The sequence below is a fragment of the Furipterus horrens genome, unplaced genomic scaffold (assembly GCF_987537825.1).
Source record: "Furipterus horrens unplaced genomic scaffold, mFurHor1.1.pri manual_scaffold_11, whole genome shotgun sequence".
Lineage (NCBI taxonomy): Eukaryota > Metazoa > Chordata > Mammalia > Chiroptera > Furipteridae > Furipterus > Furipterus horrens.
Genome location: NW_028327181.1, coordinates 2,225,132 through 2,248,120, shown reverse-complemented (window position 1 = coordinate 2,248,120; position 22,989 = coordinate 2,225,132). Strand labels below are relative to the sequence as shown.

At 59.0% G+C, this 22,989-nt stretch overlaps 1 protein-coding gene and 1 long non-coding RNA gene across 6 annotated transcripts in view; both read left to right on the top strand.

The window, feature by feature from the left end:
- The window catches only part of ZNF664 (zinc finger protein 664), a 79,304-nt gene extending 69,828 nt beyond the window's left edge, over nucleotides 1–9,476 (top strand). For 4 of the 5 annotated variants that reach the window (XR_016514153.1, XR_016514151.1, XR_016514150.1 and 1 more), the window contains 2 exons: nucleotides 9,287–9,353; nucleotides 9,433–9,476. The gene's annotated coding sequence lies outside the window, so the exon portion shown is untranslated. Of the gene's footprint in view, nucleotides 1–8,511; nucleotides 8,904–9,286; nucleotides 9,354–9,432 lie in introns of those variants that run through there. The other variant, XR_016514152.1, reaches the window with a different exon arrangement.
- Nucleotides 9,477–10,206: 730 nt separating this feature from the next.
- Nucleotides 10,207–11,575, top strand: LOC149996725 (uncharacterized). The gene is made up of 3 exons (XR_016514148.1): nucleotides 10,207–10,350; nucleotides 10,732–11,131; nucleotides 11,492–11,575. It is a non-coding gene; the product is annotated as an uncharacterized LOC149996725 (long non-coding RNA).
- The last annotated feature ends 11,414 nt before the right edge of the window (nucleotides 11,576–22,989 follow it).

The window sequence follows — 22,989 nt, the reverse complement described above, 5'->3', positions numbered from 1 at the left end:
CACCATCTTGGCCGGAAGTCCACTGAATATTTTTCTTCAGGTGTTTTTCATATAAAAGAATAGCAGCCTCAGGAGTATATGTGGAACTGCTGGGGCTAATTCCTTCCCCGGGAGTGAGGACTGAGATGTCACAGGATAAGGGCAGCCAGGTGGGGTCTGTGTCCCTGGCGTGCAGCCAAAGTGCCACCCGCAGCCCCGCCTCCTCAGTGAGGGACGCCCCGCAGGCAGCCTGACACAGGGCTCATCAGTGGCGTGGTGATGGGGCTCACGCACCTGGCCCCAGCTCTGGGACACGTCCCCACAGAACTCCGCCGACGTGGGAGCCTGGAATAGGCCCCGCTGCTGGTGCTGCCGTTTGAGAGAACATGATCTCCTTGCACAGTGGGAAGACCCCAGGTTACCAGGCTGCTAGAGGGAGCTCGGCCCACTGTCCACCCGTGTGTGAGCGGCCCTGGAGTTGACAGTGGTCTCTGCGCTGCTTTGCTGGGCCACTGGCCTCTTTCAGAAGGGCCCTGTCACTCTCTGGGGACATAGAAGCCACCCAGGGAGGTGATGTCAGGAGTATCGTGGGCTTGTTTCAGCCCGCAGACAGCAGCAGACGTCAGGGAGAACGAGTTCTTCCAGGAGATGCATTTGCTTTCATTTCTAACCCAAAGCTGGTTGTGAGACACGCAACCTGGGCCCTGACCAGGTAGCTCTGTCGGCTAGAGCATCGTCTGGCTGCACCAAGGTTGTGGGTTCAATCCCCGGTCAAGGCACATACCAGAATCATCTAATGAATACATACCTGAGTGGAACACTGGGTCAGTGTTTCTCTCTGTCTCTAAAATCAATCATTCATTTTTTAAGAAATGAAATTCATGTTTGTTTTGCTTTAGGTATGTGTGAACTTACGCCTTCGGCCTTGGGGAACCGGGTCACCTGCCCTTGCGTGTGCTCACGCCTCGAATGAATAAAGCCTTTATTTCCAGCCTCCCTACTGCTCTCCCCGACTTTCTTTTTCTGCTCGAGCGTTGCCTCCTTGGAGGGCCTCTCTTCAGCCTTCTCGCTATAGACGTCACCTGTCACGTGCCCTCCTTCCCCATGTGAGCTTCACCGGCCCCAGCCGCCACTCCCTGCGGCTATAACGTCTGCTCATTATCCACCCTGTCCCCTGGAGCGTCGGCTCCGTGCGGGCGGCGGGGACATCACTGTATTCTCTCCTGTGGTCCCAGAGCCTCGCACAGTGCCTGCCCGGCACAAAATAGACATTAGTAAGTATTTATCCAACAAAAGAGTGTCTCACCGGTGTTCATGTCCCCATCTGGACATCCCATAGACAGGGGACCCCTGCTGGCTCACCCGTGACAGGGCTGTGTCGGGTGACAGACTTTCCCGGGCTTAGCCCTGAGGGTGCAGTGTCCGCGGCCACCGAGGGCTGTGATTTCACCAGCCTTGTCACCCCACTGTCAGTCACAGCAGCGAGCCCTCAGAGATCCCCGCCCGCGCGCCCACGTTGCTCTAAGCACTGCCTAGGTCACTTCCTTTCATCCCCATGGTCGCCCCACTGGGTAGACGTGGAAACCAAGGCACAACATGTCAAGTGGTGGGGGCAGATTTTGAGTTCAGGCGGTGACCCCCCGCCTCAGCCTGCCTTGTGATCATGTGCCACCCGCTCCCAGCCATAACGCTCACATCTCACACCCCACCTCCGCCCCCAACCCCCGCTGGCCGGAGAGTGTCCCAAACAAGCCGAGCTATAACTCAGAGTCCCCAAGTTCCCTGCCGCTGCCCATGACCTCATGCTTATTCCGTTTTCATCACCCCGGCTCCAGATGCAGTAAGAAATATACGTCCCTGTAAACAAGTAACTGAATCAAGAGGGCGCAGGGGCGGTAAGCGGCCCAGGCCGTAAATAACCCGTGAGCGGCGGAGGGGCCGCCTTTGAAAGATCAAACGCGGGCTGTAAATGCCAGGGAGGGGTTTATGAGCTGAGAATGAACCTGTCCTCCCCTGGCCTGGGACGGCTCCTGCTCCCATCAGGACAGAAGCAGGCAGGGCGTCCCGCTGGGAACTCGTCTGGCTCATCAGGGCAGCCTCCCCGGGGAGACGGCAGCTGCCGGGGCCCAGCGCCCGGACAGAGGACAGAGCAGGGCACCTGGGCCTCCTCGTGCCCAACTCAGAGACACGTCTTGTTCACCATGCTCCTCACATTCTTCGAGGTCCAAACGATGTGCGGATATTACCTGCCCCCCAAATTAACAATCAAAACCAAACCCACAGGAGAAACTTCCTGTGCACCCTTGAACCCCCCCCCCACACCCACAGACAGGAAGTAGCCTGGCCCTCCCCCCTGGCTTTCCCGGCGCGTGGACTTTTTACTGTGGATGTTTGCTATTCACACCCACCGGTGCCCGCCGGCCTGCTGTCTGCCCCGAAAGGGACTGATCGCGGGCAAGGACATGGGGCAGCTGCACCCCAGCCCTGGCCTGGGGTGGCCAGCCCCCAAGAGAGGGACAAAGACGTCTTTAGAAGAGCGACTGAGGAACATTTCGGCAGCTTCGTGGGGTCTGCTCAAGCCTGTAACTCCTCTCTGGGTCCAGCGGGAAGGTATTTGCAGCCCATGAAATTGACATGAGGTGTCTAATTACCAGTGTTATTCCTGGACCGAAGTTCTATTTTGGAGACACCTGAGACCCAGGTGTAGCATCTACCAGTTCCCGTGCGTTCCTCCAGCCAGTGTGGGGAGCACGCGAACCAGGCCAGGGAGTTCTAGGGGGCGTGGGCATCAGCCCAAGAAGATGCTTTGTGGAGCTGGCCAAGTATGAGATGTGGGGGGTCCTCCCTGTGATCCTGAGCCTGGGGCAGAATCCTCGTGGTCTGTTTGAGGTCAGATCGAAAGGGTGAATAGGAGTTACCAGGTGAGGAAGGAAAGAAAAGGCATCGCCAGAAGAGAGCGTGGCATGTGCAAAGGCCCTGGGGCAGAAGCAAGCAGGAAAGAAGACCATGTGGCCAGTGCACAGAGGGTGACGAGAAGAGGAACAGGTGGGCAGGATCCAGACCCTGCAGGGCCTCCCAGCACGCTGAAGACATTTGCTTTATCCAAAAGTCAATAGGAAATGATTGAAAGATGTTGGGGAAGACAGAGCTAGGGTGGGACAGGCCCCGACCTACCTTGAGAAATATCATGCTGCTTGAATTCTCGCTACCGGCAAAGCTTCTCTGGGGCGGAGGGAAGACTGAGACGTGGCCCATCTCTCAGGAAGTTTATGATCCAGAGGAAGAAACGGAAGCAAATCATGTGAAGGAACACGTGACAAGGCCGACGAACACTCCAGAGGGCGCTGTCCACCGGAAATAAGGCGGGAGCCACCATGCACAATGTGCTCATTCCTAATTTCCTAGCAGCCACATTATTTTTTAAATAAAAAGAAACAGGTGAAATTAATTTTAATACGTATTTTATTTAACCCAATTACTTAACGCATTTTCGCGTCAACACGTAATCAATGTAGAACATGATTAATGAGAGATTTCACATTCTCCTGGCCTTGCAGCGTTGAAATCGATGTGTATGTTCCCTTTCCCGCCCGTCTCCGCAGCCGCGTGAGGCCCGTGGCTGCCGGGTCGCACCGCGTGGGCCCGAATGATGGGCGCCAGAGACCGAGGCCACCTGACCCAGCGATTCTGCTCCCGGGTCCGTGCCCAGGAGAACTGACAGCCGGGGCTGTCACTGAATCTGCACTGGAATGAGCACAGCAGCACTCCCTACATGGACCGGAGGCGGGAACAAGCCAAGTGCCCATCGTCAGGTGGAGGACACACAGAACGTGGTCCGTCACGCCGTGGAGTGTGACTCAGGCGTGAGCGGGAGCGAAGCGCTGCTGCCTGCCGCGGCGTGGATGGACTGTGGGAACAGGGTGCCGCGTGACAGATGCCAGGCACAGGCGGCCACACAGCGTGGGATGCCACTTACAGGAAGTGTCCCGAGGAGGCAGACCCATAGAGACGGGCAGCAGATTAACGGTTGCCAGGGGCGGGGAGAAGGGATGGGTGAGGAGCGGCTGCTCAGTGGGCTGATGGGGATGTTCTGGGGCCAGACGGAGGCGAGGGCTGCCTGACGCTGCGGATGGGCCAGGTGGCACTCAGCGCGAATGCGATGGCCCCGGCACCCCAGTGCTCAGCACGGCTCCCCCACAGGCCACCGTGTCCCACCTCAGACACCTGCCGCCCCTCCCGCAGCAGTGACCTTCAGCCGCGAGGCGCGGGGATGGGCAGTGGTCCAGCGGCTGCCCTGGCGGGATGACCCCAAGGGGGAGCCCACCGTGGACGCTCGCCGCCCACCTTCCTGCCTGCGCCTCCCACCACACCCCGTGCAGCGAACCTCTTCAGACCTGCACCCCAAGCTGAGAAAACACCCACCATGTTATGGCATGTGGATAAGGTGGAAACCACGCAGAGCGGCCAAGGCGTGTCCTGGGGACGCACCCAGGGGCAGCCTGCTGGGGACACTGCTGTGAATACCAAGTTCAGGGGCGTGGGGCTGCCTTCGAGGACCCCGGAGGCACCCAGGCGATCAGAAACATTTGACCTGTTAAGCACGGTGTCAGCACGAAGGGTTTGTTGTATAATTTCTCGAATGTCTGGAACAGTTTGTCATCGCTGTGAAAGGAAGCGGAGAGGAGGGCGTTTTTGCAGCTGAGGAGCTGATGGGGTGGCAATGGGGAGACATTCAGTGCCTTCCAGCAGGGGCAGGCCAGGCGGCACCGCTCCGTGGTGTCATTCTGCTTGTGATCGGCGGGCCCAAGGCAGCAGGGGACCCGGGGTAGGGAGGCCACCGTCACAGCTAAGATGCCATCGGTAGGAGCAGGGACGGGGAAGCAGCAGGCCAAGGAGGATCCATCAGCCCCGGTAGCTAACTGGGCGTAGGGCCCAAGTTCAAGGGAGGAGCTGAGGCTGCACGTCTGAGCGGTGGCGCATGAGGGACCCCCGGCTGCGGGTGGGACCCCCGGTGGGTCTGGTTTGTTTGAGTCTGGCCGGGAAGCAGCGGCGCGGGCCTGCGCGGGCAGACACCTCGTTTGTACTGATCTGGGCGACGGGCTGAGACGGAAGCCTCTGACTTCAGTGCGCTGGGTTTCCCGGTAACAAGGGGCTCTGTGTCCTCCCCGGAGCCCGAGCCTGGAGCCGTCAGCCAGCCGCCGTCTGCCACAGCCATGTGACCGCGGGAGGAAAGGGGGCCTTGGCTGGGGCCTCACCTCGCTCTCTCAAAGCCACTCTGTTCTAGGGCCGGACGCGGCCTGTCCTCCCGGGAGATCTGAGGGTGCCCCGTGTCCCCTCCCCAGTGTATTGCATTAATGGCCCCGGTGTTTTCTCTCTCTGTGGCCACACCCTGTGCTTTGTAACCGGGGCACCAGGAGCACACAGTGGGCAAGAACGGTCTTTTCAGTAACCGGTGTTGGGACCCTGGCCGTCCAGACGCCAGACGGTGACACTGGACCCTCGTCCCACACCACAGACAACCGTCAGCTCCAAACGGGTTACGGGCTTCACCATAAGACGGGGAGCCGCAGAGCCCCCGAGGCTCGGTCTGTGGTGGGGTGCGATCCTGGGAAGAGCTGGAAGGCCGTGGGGACAGTGAGCTCAGGAGCAAAGGCGCAGGGAAGGGTGTGTTTGGGGGCAGGTGACTGCTTAGCAGCCCATTCAGGAGCCTGGAAGACAGGATGGTCCCTGTCTTAGAGTCCCCCCCACCCCCCAAGCTGCCCGTGGCGGCCCCTGCTCACACCACCCCCCGGGAGGGCGTGGACTCTGGGCGCGTCCAGGCCAGGGGCTCCCGTAGCATCGCCGGCAGCCCCTTTGGTCCCTGCAGGATGACAGTGGCACATGAGGACCCTGCTTGGGTCTCGCCAGTCTTGAGACCCTGTCGCATCTTCGGTCCCCGGTTCCTGAGCCCGTGGGCGGTGTGGGTTCTAGGCGTGGCGCGCACACGGCGCTGGCCCCCGCCCCGCCCTGCCCCGCCCGTGTGTGCAGTGAGCTGAGCTGGTGGTGTTTGTTCTCTGAATCAAGCGTCTGACTCACTCACAGTGACTGCGGCGGACGTTCTGGGCTGGCCACCCCGTCTGCTCTGCAGCCCCGGTTTACAGCCTCCGATGGGACAGAGCTTAAGCGTGCCGGGGCTGCGTGCCGTCCCTGCGCCCCTGGGATCAGCCGGGTGCCCGGGGCTCAGACTTTACGACCTCTGCTGCTTGGTGACCACCTCCCCCGCATGGGGGACCCTGGGGGACCTGAAGGCGCACACGGGCATCGGGGCGCACAGCCAGACAGGGCGGGGCCGGGTCCCTGCAGTCCAGGAGCCAGGGTGCGCTGGGGTTCCGGGCCTGTCGCCCAACCCCGTGGGAGGGTTTATTTGCCTTCTCTCCACGGGCTCAGGGGGGCAGAGCCTGCCTGGGCACGCTGCCTGGGGCCGCCCTGCTGCCCGGCCACCCTGCCCCAGGGAGGCCAGCCGCCTCGATGCCTCGCGCGGTTTGGGCGCCGCCTTCCACGGGAGCGGGGTTCCTGCTGTCAGGGCACAGCCGCTTCGATAAACGAACCAGGGTCTCCCAGGGCAGCCGGGCCCTGTCACAGACCTCAGGTGGGAAGCTGAATGGACTTAAACGAGGTTAGGCCACATCAAGAGAAGGCACCCCATCAGTTCTTGCTAATCCAGTTAATTCTCACGAGGAGAGAGAAAGCCTGGTGCCAAGGAGCCATGGATCCCTCCCGGGGACTTCCTCGTTTCCCTTTTGTGTGAACAAGAAAGCGCGGACCTCAGGCTGCAAATCTCCCAAGTTCATCCTCCTTGCTGCAATTTAATAACCTTGTTTGGCCTTCATCGCGTTTAATTGTGCAGTTTTTATACAAGGCATGGGGTTTTCCATTTATGGGATTCATATGACGTTTTCTATTCATGTACTGTAAATGTTTTCCTCACCGTGAGTCCTTAATATGTTTTGTAAAGAATAGTGTGGGTTGGGGTCTGCACACCATGGCCCTGGGCACAATCCCGTCTGTGGCCTGGTTTTTGTCAGTAAAGTTTTATTGGCACTGAGCCACACCCGTTGTCGACACATCGTGTTACACTGGCTGCTGTCACGGTGCACTCGCCGACGGTCCGGCCCACAAAGCCTGAAGTCTGGACCGTCCGGCCCCTTGCAGCGGCGTTTACAGATCGCTGGTGCAGGTGGTGCTCTGATACAGCGAAAACATGGACGGTGGTAAGCAAATGGCTCAAGCGTGCAAACCAGGGAAAAACCAAACAGGAGTCCCACTGGCAGGGCCGTGGGTCATCACAGGGAAACGCCGACCATCAGCTGTGTGTCCAGCAGCTTGTCCGATGGCTTTTCACTCCGAGCCACTGCTGGGGTGGCCGCGTGAGCTGGCTCTGGGCCACTGTGGTTGGAGGGCTCTGATGGGTTTGGGGACAGGCTGTGAATGTCCAGTTTCCCCCTCTCCTTTCCTGCCTGGGCAGACTTCAGCTTTCTTTCCTAACTTAGGGCTCCAGACCGGTGCCTGGCTTCCCAGTTAGTCCTCTGGCAGCTCTGAACAACCCTCTTTTCCCCTTACTTATTTAGTTATAGTTTCTGCTTCCTATTCAGGAACCATTTATTGAGCTCAATTCTGAGTTGGGGGATATGAAAATTAAAGACAGCACCTGTGCTCAGGACAACTTACGTCTTATGGAACACACCACCATCACCACCATCATCACCATCACCACCATCACCACCATCATCACCACTGTCACCATCACCACCATTATCACCATCACCATCACCACCATCACCACCATCACCGTCACCATCATCACCACCATCACCATCACCATCACCACCATCATCACCATCACCACCATCACCACCATCACCACCATCACCACCATCATCACATCACCATCATCACCACCATCACCATCACCATCACCACCATCATCACCATCACCATCATCACCACCATCACCATCATCACCATCACCACCATCACCACCATCACCATCATCATCACCACCGCCACATAAATGAGCCAACCTTACATTGCCTGAATGCTTGAAGGACCTCCAGAGTGTCACAAGCAGATTTGGAGACAAAGCTTCTCGCAAACGTCAGTGAGCCCCTCGTGTGCCATTGCGCTGACCCCCTTATGTGATGTTCACGAGGAACAGACAGCGCAGCGTGGCCTCCGTCATGAAGGCCAGTCTTCTACGGCTTTGCGCAAATTCCCAGGAAAAGTATTTGTGGCTAAGGAAGTTGTATGTTACCCTGGAGCAGCTCATAACTCCATTTTCTTTTCCCCGTGGGCATATTTGCTCACTGTAATCACGGTCCTTAGAGAAGACCCAAGGTTTATGGAGTGCGTCCCTGGGGGGCACCAGGAGCAGACACCCAGCCGAGGCTCAGAGGGCCCTCAGCGTCAAGATGCCCAGACAGACACACACGGCCAGCGCCGGGGAACTGGTGGCTTGTGGTTCAAGTGCCAAAGGGGGCGACAGGAAAAGAGACCCACCCAGCACAATTTTCCTCGTCAGCTCCTGTCCTGACGGTGCCCGCGGCACTGCCCAGCGCCACTCCCGCAGCCAGAGGCTACAGAAGACATCGCCGCCCTTTGGGCTGTGGCCACGAGCCCCGAGGTTGGCGGCGATCAAGAAAAACAAGGGCAAGGCACGCCCCAGACGAGTCTCCATCCCGGGAGCGGACGCCCTTGGCTTCAGCCAACCACGCTGGCAAAGCTGTATCTGGGTGAAAGGGCGAAGCAAGGAAGGATGGGAGGAAGCCATTGCGCTTGGAAGAATCAGAGGCAGGAAGGCCGAGCTGGAGCAGAATAAAGAACCTGGCTGGTGACAGGAGGTACCACCGTCACTGTCCACCATGGCGGCCCCTGGCCACACGTAGCTGGTGAGCACCTGAAATGGAGCTCGTTCCGAGGAACTGAATTTTAGTTTAATCTTAATACGTTTATATGTAAAGATTGATACTAAATCCAGGGATTAGAAAACTTTTTAAGTATGTTTGGGACAACTTTGGTGGGTGAATCTAGCCTTTACCTGTGTATTTTATAAGACACACAATTGTGTTACAAATTATAAAGTTGACATTTGCAAATTTCCAGTGAACATGTAACTCCAAATGGATTTATACGTAAGTATAAAATGCACATCAGATTTCAAGGACTTAGTACCGAAAAGAAAGGTCTAAATAATAGGTTTTGAAATATTGTATGTTGAAATAATACTTTAGATACATTGGATTAGACAGTATATTATTTTTCTTTTTTTAAGGGGGAAAAACAGGATTCCAGACGCCATGTGCTCTGCATGCCAGAGTCCCTCCAAAGACAGCAAACGAGTGAGTATTAAAATTAGCTTTGCCTGCTTCCCTTTACTTCTGTGACGCGGCTACGGGAAATTTAATGTTACACTTGCAGGTCACAGTCACTGGCCACTGGACAACACTGTCGCTGTCCCTGGCATGCCCCAGAGCGGCTGTTGACTCCGGTCGTTGGCCCCGGTGCCCTCCAGACTTCAGGAGCAAATGTTTGCCACCAGGCCATTGGTCACGCAGAGAGGAAGGGAGGTAAAAATAGGAAAATGAATCACAAGTTAGACTTTTGGCTGCTCCCAGTGTTACCGCGGACTCCGGAACCTTCTGCAGAGCCTCCAGTCCCCGAGTCATCTGTGGGGAATTTGAACTTGGATCGCCAAAGTGATCGGACCAGAAGCACGTCTGACTTCTCAAGACCCCCGAAGTCCTGAATGCGCTGGGCCTTGTGGACTGCAGGGAGATTTTGAAGTTCAAGATGTACCGTGATGCAGCTTCTATAAATCTAAAATGAGTTCCAATTCAAGAGTTCATTACAAAAAAAAGGTCACAAGTCTCACCCCTGAAACCAGCCAGGAGATTTCCCACCCGATGGCCTCGGCTTAGCAGTTTTCAAAGGGGTCCGTCCGTTTCTCGCCCTGGGCTCCCCTACGCGGTTGCCATGGCCATGGGCGGCGGTGTAGCCCCTGACCTGGGGCTGGGCCCCATGCGTCCTCAGTGTGAAATACGATCGGGATTTCAAAGGCTTACGAGGGAAGAGCCGTATGTTTGTTGAATAATCTGTGTGTTGATCACATGCTGAAACGGTAACATTTTCAACAGGAGGGTTAAATGATCGGAAACCTACGTCACCTGGTTCTTTTGCCCTTGTTAACGCGTCCTGTTCCCGCTGGGCATGGTGGATGGAGAGCGCGCCCCTCCTCTGCCCTGAGGGTGTAAGGGACACCCAGTGTCCTGTTCCCAGTCCGCCCAGTGTGACCGCAGCCAGCGCCACGCCAGCCTCACGTCCTCATCCGGAGGACAGGTATCGGGATAGGGCCCAGCTCGGGGGCGGTCACAGGGACGAGAGGGGAGGCATCACGCGTCTCCCCTGTCGCACGTTCCCAGTAAATACATCAAGTGCGACAGTCCCTGCCTAAGCCCCGCCCTCGCCCCTGTCGGGGTCTGACTCCTCCTCCTCTCCTGCAGGTCCGGCGCCCTCGGGCCCCTCCCTGCTGCACCTCGGCCTCTGACCCCAAAGCCCACCCCCCCCCCGCCCCGTCTCCCAAGGTGCTTGGCTGCCCCAGTGCTTAAAAAACAAAAACAAGCCTCCACGTGCGCTTGTTTTATGTCTTGCTGTCCAAGGTCCCCTTATGTGAGGGGGGACAGTTCATTCTTCTTCCCTTTTGAAGGTTACTTTTTACAGCAGTTTCAGGTCCACAGCAGAACTGAGGGGAAGGCACAGAGGTGCCCCAGGACGCCCCGCCCCCACGCACAGCCCCCGCCGACGGTCCAGGCACGCGTCGTCCCCCAGCGTCCACGCTGGCGTGGGCTCACTCCCGCTGTTGCGCGCCCGGGAGGTTCGGACACACGGAGACTGGCAGGTCTCCATCGCTACGGTGTCATCTAGAGGATCCTCGCTGTCGCACACCTGCTCCGCGCTCCGGCGGTTCACCCCTCCGCCTCCTCCTCCCAGCCCCGGGCAGCCCCTGGCCGCCGCTGATCTGTTTACGGGCTCCATGGCTTTGCCTGTCCCGGACGTCACAGAGCGGGAAGCCTGCAGCGTGCAGCTTTTCCGATGGGCTTTTCCACCGAGTGACGTGCATGTAAGGCTCCTCTGTGCGCCTTTGGGGCTCGGGAGCTCGGGGCGCTCAGCGCGGAACCGCTTTCCCCGGTCTGCGCCGACCGCCCGCAGCTGTTTACCCGTCGCCTGCTGGAGGGCGTCCTGGTTGCTTCCGGTTCGGGCGGTGGTGGACCTAAGTCCTCGGCTCCCCTGGGTGGACACCAAGGGATGCGATTGTTGGGTCACAGGGTTGCGCCCCCAATTCTGATTGATCTGCCCCACTCAGGGCCCCTGGCAAACCCCCGTCTGCCCACATCCCTGGGCCGAAACCACCTTAGAACCTCGCCAGTGATGCGCACCGCACACGCCCCTCACCCCATCTCCATCCTTCTCGCCCCTTTAGAATGAAAGACACAAACTTCGGGATGCTTTTTTTCTTCTTCAAAGTGCGTTTTATTACTGCGGCCCAGCCCTGTCCCCTGCCTCTTCCTGGAGGTGTGGGGGGAGGGGGCTCCATCCTGAATCTCTAAGCTCCCTGCACCGGCGACGTTCCTGTTCCTGGCGGCTGTTATCTGCACGGAGGCAGGCGGCGCCCCGGGGGACGGGGGCAGGGGCCCGCCTGGCGCCCCTCCAGCCCGCGCTCCCTGCAGAGCAGCGCCAGCGTCTCCAGCCCCATCACGTCTTCGTGCCACATGTGCTAAGCAGTAAACAGCTCTCCAGGCCCCAAATAAAAAGGTCTTTATGGAGAGCACAAACACAGGTAAATGCCAGAATCCAATTTAAATGAATAAACAAACCCCGGTTCCAAGGGCTGCAGGCCACAAGGTTCGGGCTGGACGAGCCAAGCGGGTCGGTTTCTTAATTCGAGGGAGGAAGTGAGGTTGCAGGCCCTGTCAGCAGAGCCCCCGCCTCCGCCCTGAGGGTCCCACCCGCCTCGAAGTGCACAGTCAGTGCCCGCCCGGCCTCTTCACCAGCAGGCAGACCCCCAAGAGGCACGTTCAGAAATAAAGGCCAGGGGCCGCTCACGGAGCTGGGTCTGCCGTGGGGCCGGCCGGGGCGGGCTGTGCGTGGCTGGCTTGTCTCAGCCACCTGGCTCCTGTGTCCCCTGCCGGCCTGGGGACGGCCACTCCCCGTGGGGGCCTCCGGCTCTCCATCCCTCGACAGGCCCTGCCAGCTCACCCCTTCTCCGACCATCTTTGCTTTACGCCGCTGTTTCATTTCACGCCCAAGGCTCAGGCGAGGCCTCTGTTCCCTCGTGGCGTCCGCCGTCTGTGGTGCCGTCGACAGGCTGCCTTCTCCCTGCTCTCTGCCTGGCCGCCTCAGCCTCTGGTCCCCCCTCTCTCTGCCTTCTCTCTCCGGCTCTCTTGGCTTCTGCTCCCGCCCCGACTGACCGCCTGGCTCTCCGTCCCTGGTCCGAAATCCTGAGAACGAGGGTGCGGGCCCAGGCTTCACGCGGGGCGAATCTCAGACTCTGCCGGGGCAGGGGTCTCGGGCGCCGCGGTCCCAGCCAGGGGACACGGGCGTGGCAGGCTCCTTAGTTGGCCAGGCGGGTCCAATTTTTCTTCCCAACTTATTCATCCGCTCACGCGTCAGCATTTATTAGGCATTCTTTCTGTGCCGGGCTGGGAAGCAAGAGGATTCAGCTCCATCCTCAGTCTGGAGGGAGAAACAGGACTGCAGCCAGCCTCTAAGACGATGCCCCAGATACAGTGAGGAGGTGCGGGCTGGGGCGCGGGGCAGGGCAGGTCCCCTGAAGCAGGGCGGAGTGTGGGGACCAGGGACAGGGTGGCCAGCCTCAGCCGGGGGAGAGAGGCTGAGGGGCACTCACAGGGTCGGGGGGTATCCCTGTGGCCTAAGCCAGAGGGGCAGGAAGCGAGTCAGGAGGGGCTTTGATGTCATCTGAAGAAGCTGGGCCAGTGTCAGCAAGCGGGCCCGGGCAGAAGGGTGTGCTGTCCCTCCTGGCGTTTGCCACGCGTCACTCTGGGGAACAGAGGATGAATTCGAGGGCTCGGTGACAGACTGCCAGCAGCCCCTAAATTCCTGGCCCCCACCAGCCATCATTTCCTAGCACCTCATGCCTCTGGGTGGGGTCATGTGACTGTCTCTGGCCAATGGACCATGAGCAAGAACGGTGTGGCCACTTCCAGGCCTGGCCCTTAATAGCTCCTGTGAGAAGCTCCCAGCTCCCGCCAGCCTCCCAGCTGGACACGGAGGAGTCAGTGGAGGGTGCTGGGACGGGGCCCCAACATGGAAGGTGCTCGGGTCCCCCCCTGCCAGCACGAGTGGGGGACACATTTCCGTGCGTTAAGCCACTTAGGTGTGAGACTGTGGTGAGACGCGGTGGGTGGGTATTCCTTTTATCTGAAACAGCGGCTGGGGGTGCGAGATGAGCGGAGCCTCAGCAGCGGGCGGAGCAGGGCGAGCGGGGGCAGCGGAGCAAGCAGTGCTCCGGGGCGCAGGGCTCTCTGCTGGCAGTGAGCCGGACGCAGGGCCTGCGGGGGGGCCACGTCTGCTGCGGGGCCCGAGGGACGGAGGGCGCGGGCGGAGGGAAAGTCGCAAGAAGGGAGGTGACGCGTCTAAGGCTTCCCGGGCGACTCCGTGGGAACCCAGGGACAGCGGCCCAGGGGACCCGGCTCGGTGAGCGGTTTGCACCCCCGCTGCACACGGGGCGACCCGGGCGGAGAGCACGCACACCCGTTCTCGATGACACCCGCTCCCCCCTAGGGGTAAGGGGCGCCGGTTATCTTCCTCCCTCTGGTAAAAAAAAGAAAAAAAATTACAGGAAATACTGTGGACAAACAAAAATTCACATATGTCTTTCATCTCTGGAAGGTTCAATTGTTCAGAGTTGAAGTTGATCTTTGGTGAAAAAAAATGTTTCATCAACTAGAAAACTGTGAGTTAAAAATGAATGCTCTCAGCTGAGACAAAATTGTGACTAGAGCGAGCCTAGAACTGTCCCCCGTCTCTCCCACGCCCGCCCGGGGGCGCCTTGCCCGGCTGGGGGGCCCCGAGGGAGCGGATCCTCCCCTGACCTGGCAGGTTGCTGCGGGATCCCACCGTGCGGGAACAATGTGGCATTTTTCGTGGGAAATGGGGCGTCTTTGCCACTCCGGCCCATCTGTTACACCTCTGGTTTTGACCTAAAGTCTGGCTTTTCGGGGGGCGGTGGGAGCTGTGGCTGCCAGCACGGGGGGCGGGGGGGGAGCCCCAGAGAATGAAAGCTGTGTCTTTGCGAGGGACGGCCCGCCCAGCACACTGAGCTCTTGTGGGAGAGCCTGTGCCAAACGGAGAGGCAGGGCCCACGCCCGGGGGCCCGCGGGGGGCTGGCCGGCTGGCCCGGCTCTGGGCTCCCTGAAATCCTCAGGCTGTTTTTCAAACATTGGGGGGTTGGTGAAAATCCAAAGTCAGTTTTTCCCAAGTTATGCCTTTTCCCCCTCAATTTATCCCTACTTGTAGCCCTGTGGAAATTTCACCGTCCCGTGGGCATGTGTGTGCGAGGATATGTGTGTGCATGCGTGCCTGTGCCCATGTGCGTGTGTGCGTGTACACACGTGTTATGGGGAAATAGGGACGAGGAATTGGGAACCGAGCTCCAAGTACAGAGGAGCTGCAAGCGGTAAATTCAGCTCCTGACACGCAACGAGAATAAGCTGGAAACGTTTTCAGAGTTGACACTATGTCACGCTACAGCGAAGGGGAGCTGCGTGGGTTGCATCTGTCCTCCCGGAACTCCGGTGTTGAAGTCCCAGTCCCCAGCCCCTCGGAGTGTGGCCTGATTTGGGAACAGGGCCAAGGCAGATGTCGCTGGTTAAGGTGCGGGAGCGCTGGAGAGGGGCGGGCCTGACCCAGGGGGACTGGAGGCCTTCAGAAGGGGGAGGTGGGGCCTGGGCTCCCGCAGGGAGACGCGCCAGGAGGACTGGAGTTGTGCCCCAAGGAGCCAGGCACTGAGTGGCCCGGGACACCCCCTTCCTAGCGCCTCGGGGAGGGTACAGCAACCCCAGAGGTGCGCCCCCGATGTCAGACACCGCGTTTCTCTGGTCTCAGCCGGTGGGCCCGGTCCCCGGAGACTGACACAGGAGTCATGGCGCCCTTGGCCGCCGCCGAAGGACCATTAAGGAGGCAGCCCTCGGGCTCCTTGCGGTGTGCAGGCTTTTTCTGACAGATGTCCTTTCCTTCTTCGTTTGCGGGGTGGGTGCATGTGGCTGGATCAACAGTGAGTCTGCCGTCTTCACTGCACCCAGAACGGGCCGGTCCCTTCTCTCCTCTTTGCAAGAAAGAGGCCTCCTTCCCCGCTGGCCACGCCTTGCCCTTAACCCGTGGTTATCGCATCGTTTTCCTCCTGTGAGTTAAGAAGTAACGCCTCTGCCCTGTCCTCTGCGGGAGCAACATGTCCTGCGGGCCCACAGGGTGGTTCTGGGGACAGACCCTCAGCCTCACCGCCACCGCTCCGTTGTTTATTACCCACAAGGCTTCAGGCATGGGATGAAACTTCTGGGAGCCTCCGCGTCACCAGCTGGAAAGTGGGGACGTTAACACCTTCTGAGGCCTGAAGAAGGCCGTGCACAGATGCATAACCCCAGCAGCACTGGCACAAAGGGCAGGCTTCACGAAGGTGCGTTCGGGTGGCTCTTCCCCCTGGTCAGCGCAGCTGAGAACCTTCTACCTGTCATGGAAAGTTCTAGCTGTCGGAAGGCCGATGGCCTCTGCCCTTCAGGACAGAAAATGAGTGACCCAGCATGACATGCATGACTGTGAATGAATTTGCAAAGTTGGCGTTGAATCAACGCAGCAAGTGGTAGGCTCGGCCGGTAGCTCAGTCGGTTAGAGCAGCGTCCTGATAGGCTAGGGTTGTGGGTTTGATCCCCGGTCAGGGTGCAGACAAGAAGCAACCAATGATGCATGAATACGTGGAACAACAAAGCTCACTCTCTCTCTCTCTCTCCTCCTTCCTCTCTCTCTCTAAAATTAATTTAAAAAAATTTTTTTAAAGCAGCCACTTATAGAACAATAGATACGGCAATATATGTACAGGATTCCCTCATTTATCACAGGTATTACGTTCTAGACCCCCCGGGATAGGTGAGAATCCGCGAAATAGGAACCTTACATTTACTTTAGTGTTTATATAGATTTTAAGGCTTTATAAACCCTTCCTGCACACTTATAAACTGTTCCCAGTCCCTTATTAACCTTTCCCACACGTTTATAAACACTGCTTATGTTCTTAAACACATTCTACACTCTTAAACCTACGTCACTTGCACAACGTATGTATACAGAACCGCAAAATCCCGCGACAGAGCAAAAAACCCGCGATAAAGAATTAAATATAATATTTTTTAAATCCCGCGACACAGCGAGGCCGCGGTAAGTGAACCGCGACACAGAGGGGGGACAGCTGTATATGCAGCTTAAAACCATACAATACGTAGTTTACTGAGATGCTGGGCATGCGTAGGCCTGTTGAATGAAGTGCGTAGGAATAATTAACACAAATCCAGGTAACTGTGCAGTCCGGTGGGAGCCCAGGACTTGGTTCGGTTGTTTTTCGTTTTAAAAAGGAAATCGCAGGGGTGGGGGGGCCCTGGTGTCTGCTTTGTTCTCTGGGGCACCGGTCGCCGAGACCCCTCCTGCCGGCTCCAGCCCTGAGCAGCCAGGCCTTTGCTCAGACGCTTTACAAAACGTGAGCTGACAGACGCTGCCCAGAAGAAGCAGGTGGCGGCGGCCCCGTGTTCATTCCGTGTCGCGCATTATCATGTGTTCACCCATAAAGGAGACGCGCAGGGCGCGCCCCCAGCCCCGGGCCCACGACGGGGAAGAGGCCTCAGAGGTGCGCTGTTTGGTGCACTCGTGTGTTTCACGCCCGAGGAGCGAAGGCAGGGGTGGGGGCGGGGGGCGACCGTGCACTGCCCCCCCCCCCCCCGCAGCCTTTCCCCTCCAACCAGTGCCTTCCCGTGTCCTTTCATTAATGAAAGGGTTCATGGCAAACCAATGCATACAGCCGCCCTCACGGCTGGCCCTCGTCAGCGGCCACGCGAGGCTACTGTGGGATGCATGACTGGCTGTCAGCGCAGGCAACCGGAGGGGAAGGAAGAAGGAAAGTGGGGTGTGCTTGGGTCTCGCTGGGGAGCAAGGAACGGGGTGCGCGTCTCGTGACTGCAGGACCAGCTCGGGAGGGTGCTGGCCCGTTCCCGAGAACAGAGAATGGGGCCCCCACTGCTGTGGAAACCGGGGCCCGAGAGTGGACCCATCCGGGCGGGCCTCCGCTCGCTTTCTGCGGCTCGGCTGTCTGCCTCAGCTTTACCTGGCTTTCCTGCAGCCAGCCAGAGGGCCGTGGGCGGGACACGGCCTCCCTCTGAGACCGCTCGGTCTCATTAGGACACACTTCTGAGTGTGGCCTCTGTCTGGCTAAGGGCCACCCTCACCCGACTGGGAATCCGAACTTGTGGCCCCCAGAGGTCACGTCTTCACAGACACAGGACCTGAGACCTGGGTCCTCTTCCCAGGCGACCGGGGATGACATAGGCAAACAGCTGACCGTGTAGAACCGTCACATCAGCTCCGGGACAGACGTTTGGGCCCCGTCATTTTTCAGACAAAACCATAATAAAACTGCCCCCCACTCGGCGGCTCTCACAGCGGTGCCAGGAAGAGGACCCTCTTCTCGGAAGGGCCCAGGTTACGCCGCTGTCTCCCAGGGTCGCCCCCAGTGGCTTGGAGGCCACCACAGCCTCGCCTTGGTCTCCATGTTCTCTTCTTCGGTTATCACGCGATCCCCGTGCCAGTGGCTCCAATGGGGCGTGGTCCCACGTCACCCTCCTGACCCCCACGTTTCTGCCCAGCGTGGTCCTCGCGCTCTGCTGCCCCTTTCACAGGTTTCCGTGTCGCGTGGGTGCCTGTTGGAAACCAGGCATGGAACATGGACAGGGAATAATAAAATCACGTAGAATTACCCCAAACCCAGCAATTCCACCCCTAAACATATGCCCCAAAGAACCAGAGACAGATGCCCAAACACACACATGCACACGCGTGTCTCTATTCAGCCTCTTTAATACCATAACTGCTTTAAATAATTGATTTGAACCCATTTCCTTCGTGTTTCACTTAGCATGGCCTTCACTTATCCTCTTATGCATTTGCCGTACTCAAGTATATCTGTCAGGCCTCTGAGCATCTTTATCACCAGTGTTTTGAATTCTGCGTCTGTTAGGTTGGCTGTCTCCTCATCGCTCATTTCTCCCACTGGAACCTTGATCCTTTCCCCCTTTTGGGCCATACTTCTGTCTCCTCATTCTGACAGGCTCCTGTGGGTGTTTGCCTCTGCGCCTTAGGTAAAGCTGTTGCACCTGTTACATTGTAAGGGGCGGAGCCTTAGGAATTTGTCAGACCACGTTGTGGCGCTGTGTGGGGCGGAGGGGACTGAGAGGGAACAATGCCGCCTGCTCAGTACTCGCCCCTTTTCCAGACACTTCTCCCACTTCCGTATGGGACTGGCACCCCTCTAGCTGCTGCCCTGGCCGTCGTTCCCAGAGTGGGTGGGTCTGCAGACGTTCTAGGACCATGGGCCCCTTTAAACAAGTGGACTCTGCTGAGAGACCGGCAGTTTCTGCCTCCGCCCCAACCCCCACTGGTCTGCACAGTCAGAAGCAATGAGGCTTGATATTCCCGGTGCTGGGACCGTGGGCTGCATGGTCTGATCTGGTGCTGGGAGTGCTCCCCAGGTGTCCCTCCTGACTTTAAAATGTGTGACTGTGCTTTCTGCTGGCCTGCCACTGCTGCCGCTGCTGCCACCACTGCCGCCACCACACCGCATCCTCTCCATCCTGGCTCCGCCCTCCTACCTGTCTGGATGAGTATTTCTTCTTTTTATCTTTGTTGGACCTCCATGCAGCTCGGTTTTCTGGTAGTCCTGGTTTTGGGGTAATTGTGTTCCTTCTTATGGTTGTGGAGGGAGGCAGAGCTCTACCTATGCCTCTGCTTCGGCCAGAAGTCCCCTCATAACTGTTTTAGTACAATCGGTTGTCTTTACAAACAGGTGTATTTTATGCTTTGCTTTTAAAAACATTTTTCTGAGGAAGGGTCCATGGGCCCATCAAACTGTCAAAGGGCTCGTTGTCACAAAAACCAAATATGTCAACAATTTTTACCTAAAAGAATCCCGTAACATTTAAAAATAGAAGGAATAGTCTAAAACCACAGTCCACGCACCGCGGATGGGGGTTGGGCCGCAGGAAGCGGAACAGAGCGTTCCTGGTCCCTTTGGACGTCCCTCCTGTCCCATGCCTGACCTTGTAATAGCAGAGACCTCAGCATCGTTGCTGTTTAAGAGCTAGCGTTAGGGTAATGGAAACCATGTTCCACCTTCCACATCACTGGAGGGAGAGAAGGAAAGCGTCTGTTTGTAAAGAGGATTTGGAGACGGACGTGAGAAATGACAGAGGACGTGAGACAGGAGAGAGGGGACGCGGCGGGAGGACTCGTGTAAATCGGTTAAGTGACGGCGACACCGGGCACACTCCAGCGCCGACTCAGGAAACCACGCCCCGCTATGTGCGCTGTGCGAGGGGGTGGCCTCGGACTCAGTGACAAGGGGAGGTCAGGACACACGGGGGCAGCAAGGTGTCGGCCAAGGCAGAGGAGGGACAGACTGGGAGGGCGGGGGGACAAAGAGGGGGCACGGGCTTGGAGAACCGGCACCCGTCACACCCGTGGGTCACTCTGGACCCATCAAGTCACTTAGCACCTGTCCCCCGCCGCCCCCGGCCCCCGCACCGGGTCCCAGTGCAACTCGGGGATGATGAGGCTGGCACCAGCCCGAAGGGGGTCTCCATGCCCCCCCCCCGGCTCCTTTGCCCCCCCAACACCTTGCCCGGTCCGGTGCTGACAGTCAGCTTCCTGGTTTTTGAGTCTTTAACTCCAAGACCTGCCTTTCTCTCTCCCCCAGGAACTTCTGTTCAGAAACTATTGCAGGCAATTGAAATTCAGAACATAAACTTCCCGGAGCAGCGCTCGGCCCGCGACTCCCCAGAGCGCCTTGTTTTTTCTCTGACACCTGTCTTCCTGCCTCACTCCTGCCAGGCAAGCTCTGTGGTCTGCCCTGGGCCGGGCTCGTCATGAATATGCATGAGGGGGTGTGCCCTCTGATCACCTGGGGGCAGGTCATGCATATTCATAAGGAGGTGGTGTTCTCCCAGGTGAGGATTGTTTATAACCACCCAAGGCCAGCTTGGGGGTTCGAGGGTACTGAGTGTGCTCTCTCCTTTCAATGCTGGTTTCTCCCCCCAGTAGGAGAGCAGCCCCTATTCAGTTGGGAAAATGTAAAATCTACAGAAATGTGTGAAAGAGAACAAAAGGGGACCCTGGGCTCACACACAGAGGCCATGAGGGCCATACCGGTACGTCTCACCGTTGTTAACTGCACACTGAACAGTCAGGACATGGCGCCCGCGGCCACCCTCGCCGTACAGGGCGCTGTTATTGTCCCCATTCTACAGACGAGGAAGCTGGGGCTCCGGTCAGGCAATGGGTGGAGGAGCTGGAATGTGACCCTTGCTTTCAGGCTGTCCCTGTTCCGTGCGGGCCCCTATACTCGTGGATGTCATCGCCCCAGACCTCCCAGGTCTGGGAAAGACCAGAGGGAGCCGTGCAGGTCACGGCACCGAGCGGCGGCTGCCTTTCCTGGTTCCTTTGCCTCCGCGCGGAGGGTAAACCTTTCAGCACCACGCTGCTGAAGGGGAGAGAAAGCCCCCCCGCCCCCCCCCTACCAAATGCAAAGCCAGAAACCAGGCCGTGGAGAGTGAAAGGGAGCTTGTGTGGGAACAGGCAGCTAGGCCGGCCCCAGGGCCATACCCCGGGCCCCCTCAGCAGGGGTCCAAGGCCACAGTCACAGCCAGTGGCTCAGGGGCAGAGACAGAGCCGAAAATGGGGACAACCGTGGAGACGGCCTGTCCCGCTCAGGCCTCAGTGCGCGGGGCTGCTCCACGGGCCGCCCAGAGCAGCACAGCCCCCCCCCACCGTGATTCTGCGGGGGCCCTCCCCTCCCCTGTGTCTCAGCTTGGAACCAAACTCCTGTTTGTTCTAATAAAAGAGGCGGGGGGACAGTGTGAGGAGGGCTGGTGGCTTCCGAGAGCTTGGGATGCCACTGGCTTCACGCCCCATGGGGGTCCCCAGCGGTGCAGACACAGCGGAGTGAGCACGCCCACGCCTGCCGAGCTGTGCTCTGTGTCGTCCTGGGGTGGCTGGCAATCACAGGTGCCCCCTGGCTTGTGGACACGTCACTCCAGTGTCTGCCTCCGTGGCCACACGGCGTCCTTTCTCCTTTGTGTGCGTCTCCACGCGGCCACCCTTCGGGTTAGGGCCACCCTGTGGCCTCGTGTTAACCTGACCACATTCGCAAAGACCTTATTTCCAAATAGGGTCACGTTCCCAGGTCCCTGCATTAGGACCTCAACACATCTTTTCGAGGGGGACACAATTCAATGCGCGACAGGGCCCCTACCGGCCAGTTGCTTGTCCCCGTGTGTGAGTGTGAGCACGCGTGTGTGCTGGCCCCTAGAGTTCACCTCGCCAGCGGCCGTCCCAAAGCGCTTCGCCGCGTGCTCGGGCTCCGCTTGTGGAAGGTCCCAGCGTCGCAGCGCACCGGCTGATGCCCTCCCTGTTCAGGGGGACCACCTCATGGCCTCGCCCCTCCCGGAGGCCCCACCCCCAACGCCATCGCCTTGCAGGTGACGATTTCACAGACGAATTCAGGGGGAGACGCAGCAAAGGGACAAGCAAGTGCTGATACAGTCACACAGGGGCCCCCGCAGAGCCCGGAGCACGACCCGTCGGAGCGGCGCCAGCACGGAAGCAGCCAGACGCAGAGAGCGCCCACCCCGACGCCGCTTCCCTTTGACAGGCGGTTCTCGCCCTGCGTCTCCAGGCAGAAAGGGTGACCGTCTTCACACGAAACTCATCGGCGACACTGCCAGGCCAGGCGGCGGCGCCCCGGGCTCCTGACTGGCAGGAAGGACGTTTCTACTCCGTGACCAATGGCGGCCACGCCTCAGTCACGTGCGTGAAGGTGCGGCCGACCCAGCCGGAGGGATGTGGGCGCTTTATGTGTGAAGGTGGCGCCCACCTGCAGCCAGAGCTGCGCGCGGGGCGAGGCTGGGGCCTTCCTGCTCCCCTGCGGGGCGTGTCCCCGTGTCCTCAGTGTGTCCCAGCAGAGAAACACCCTGTGAGTCAGCGCTGTCAACTCGGTACCACCTCATGTGACCCTTCCGCGACCCAGGTGGGGGGAGGAGGGGACCTCTTGTATCTGCATCCCGCAGGGAGGCCACGCCTCCCCGGACCTGGGGCCCCAGCTTTTCCTGCCTGTTTGAGTTCAGAGACCCCGTGCTGGTGTAGGGCTTGGGGTGTCCCCTGCCAAGCAAGCCACCTCCTGCTCAAGAAGATGTCCTGGGGTCCCCCTTCCCTCCTGTCACTTGGCCTCTGGCAGCAGGTTGCCCCATCCAGTGAGGGCTGTGGCGTGGAGTCATTTCCAGAACCAGGAAGCTGGAGAAGGCCGGGCCCGGGGCGGGGGTTGTGACTGCCCTGGGGGTCCCCATGTGTGGGGGGCACACGGGCTGTGCTGCAGGCCAGGTGCGGACTGGGAGTGGCTGCAGAGGGGCACAGGGGCAGCCCACCCCAAGCCCCTGCCGAGCGCCCCTCCCTCCGCCCGCAGAGACCTCAGCGTCTGTCCTGACGCAGGTTGAAGAGAACCCTCTGGAAGGCCCGCCCTGCACCCCCTCGCCGGTGAGCCTGTAGCCGGGCACGAGAAGGAGGGCGGTCGGAGTGGCAGCTGCCGCGCAGCCAACTTTGAACTTGAACTGTTTTGAAATCCAGCTCATAAATCCCCGGCTCGGCCCCGGGGGC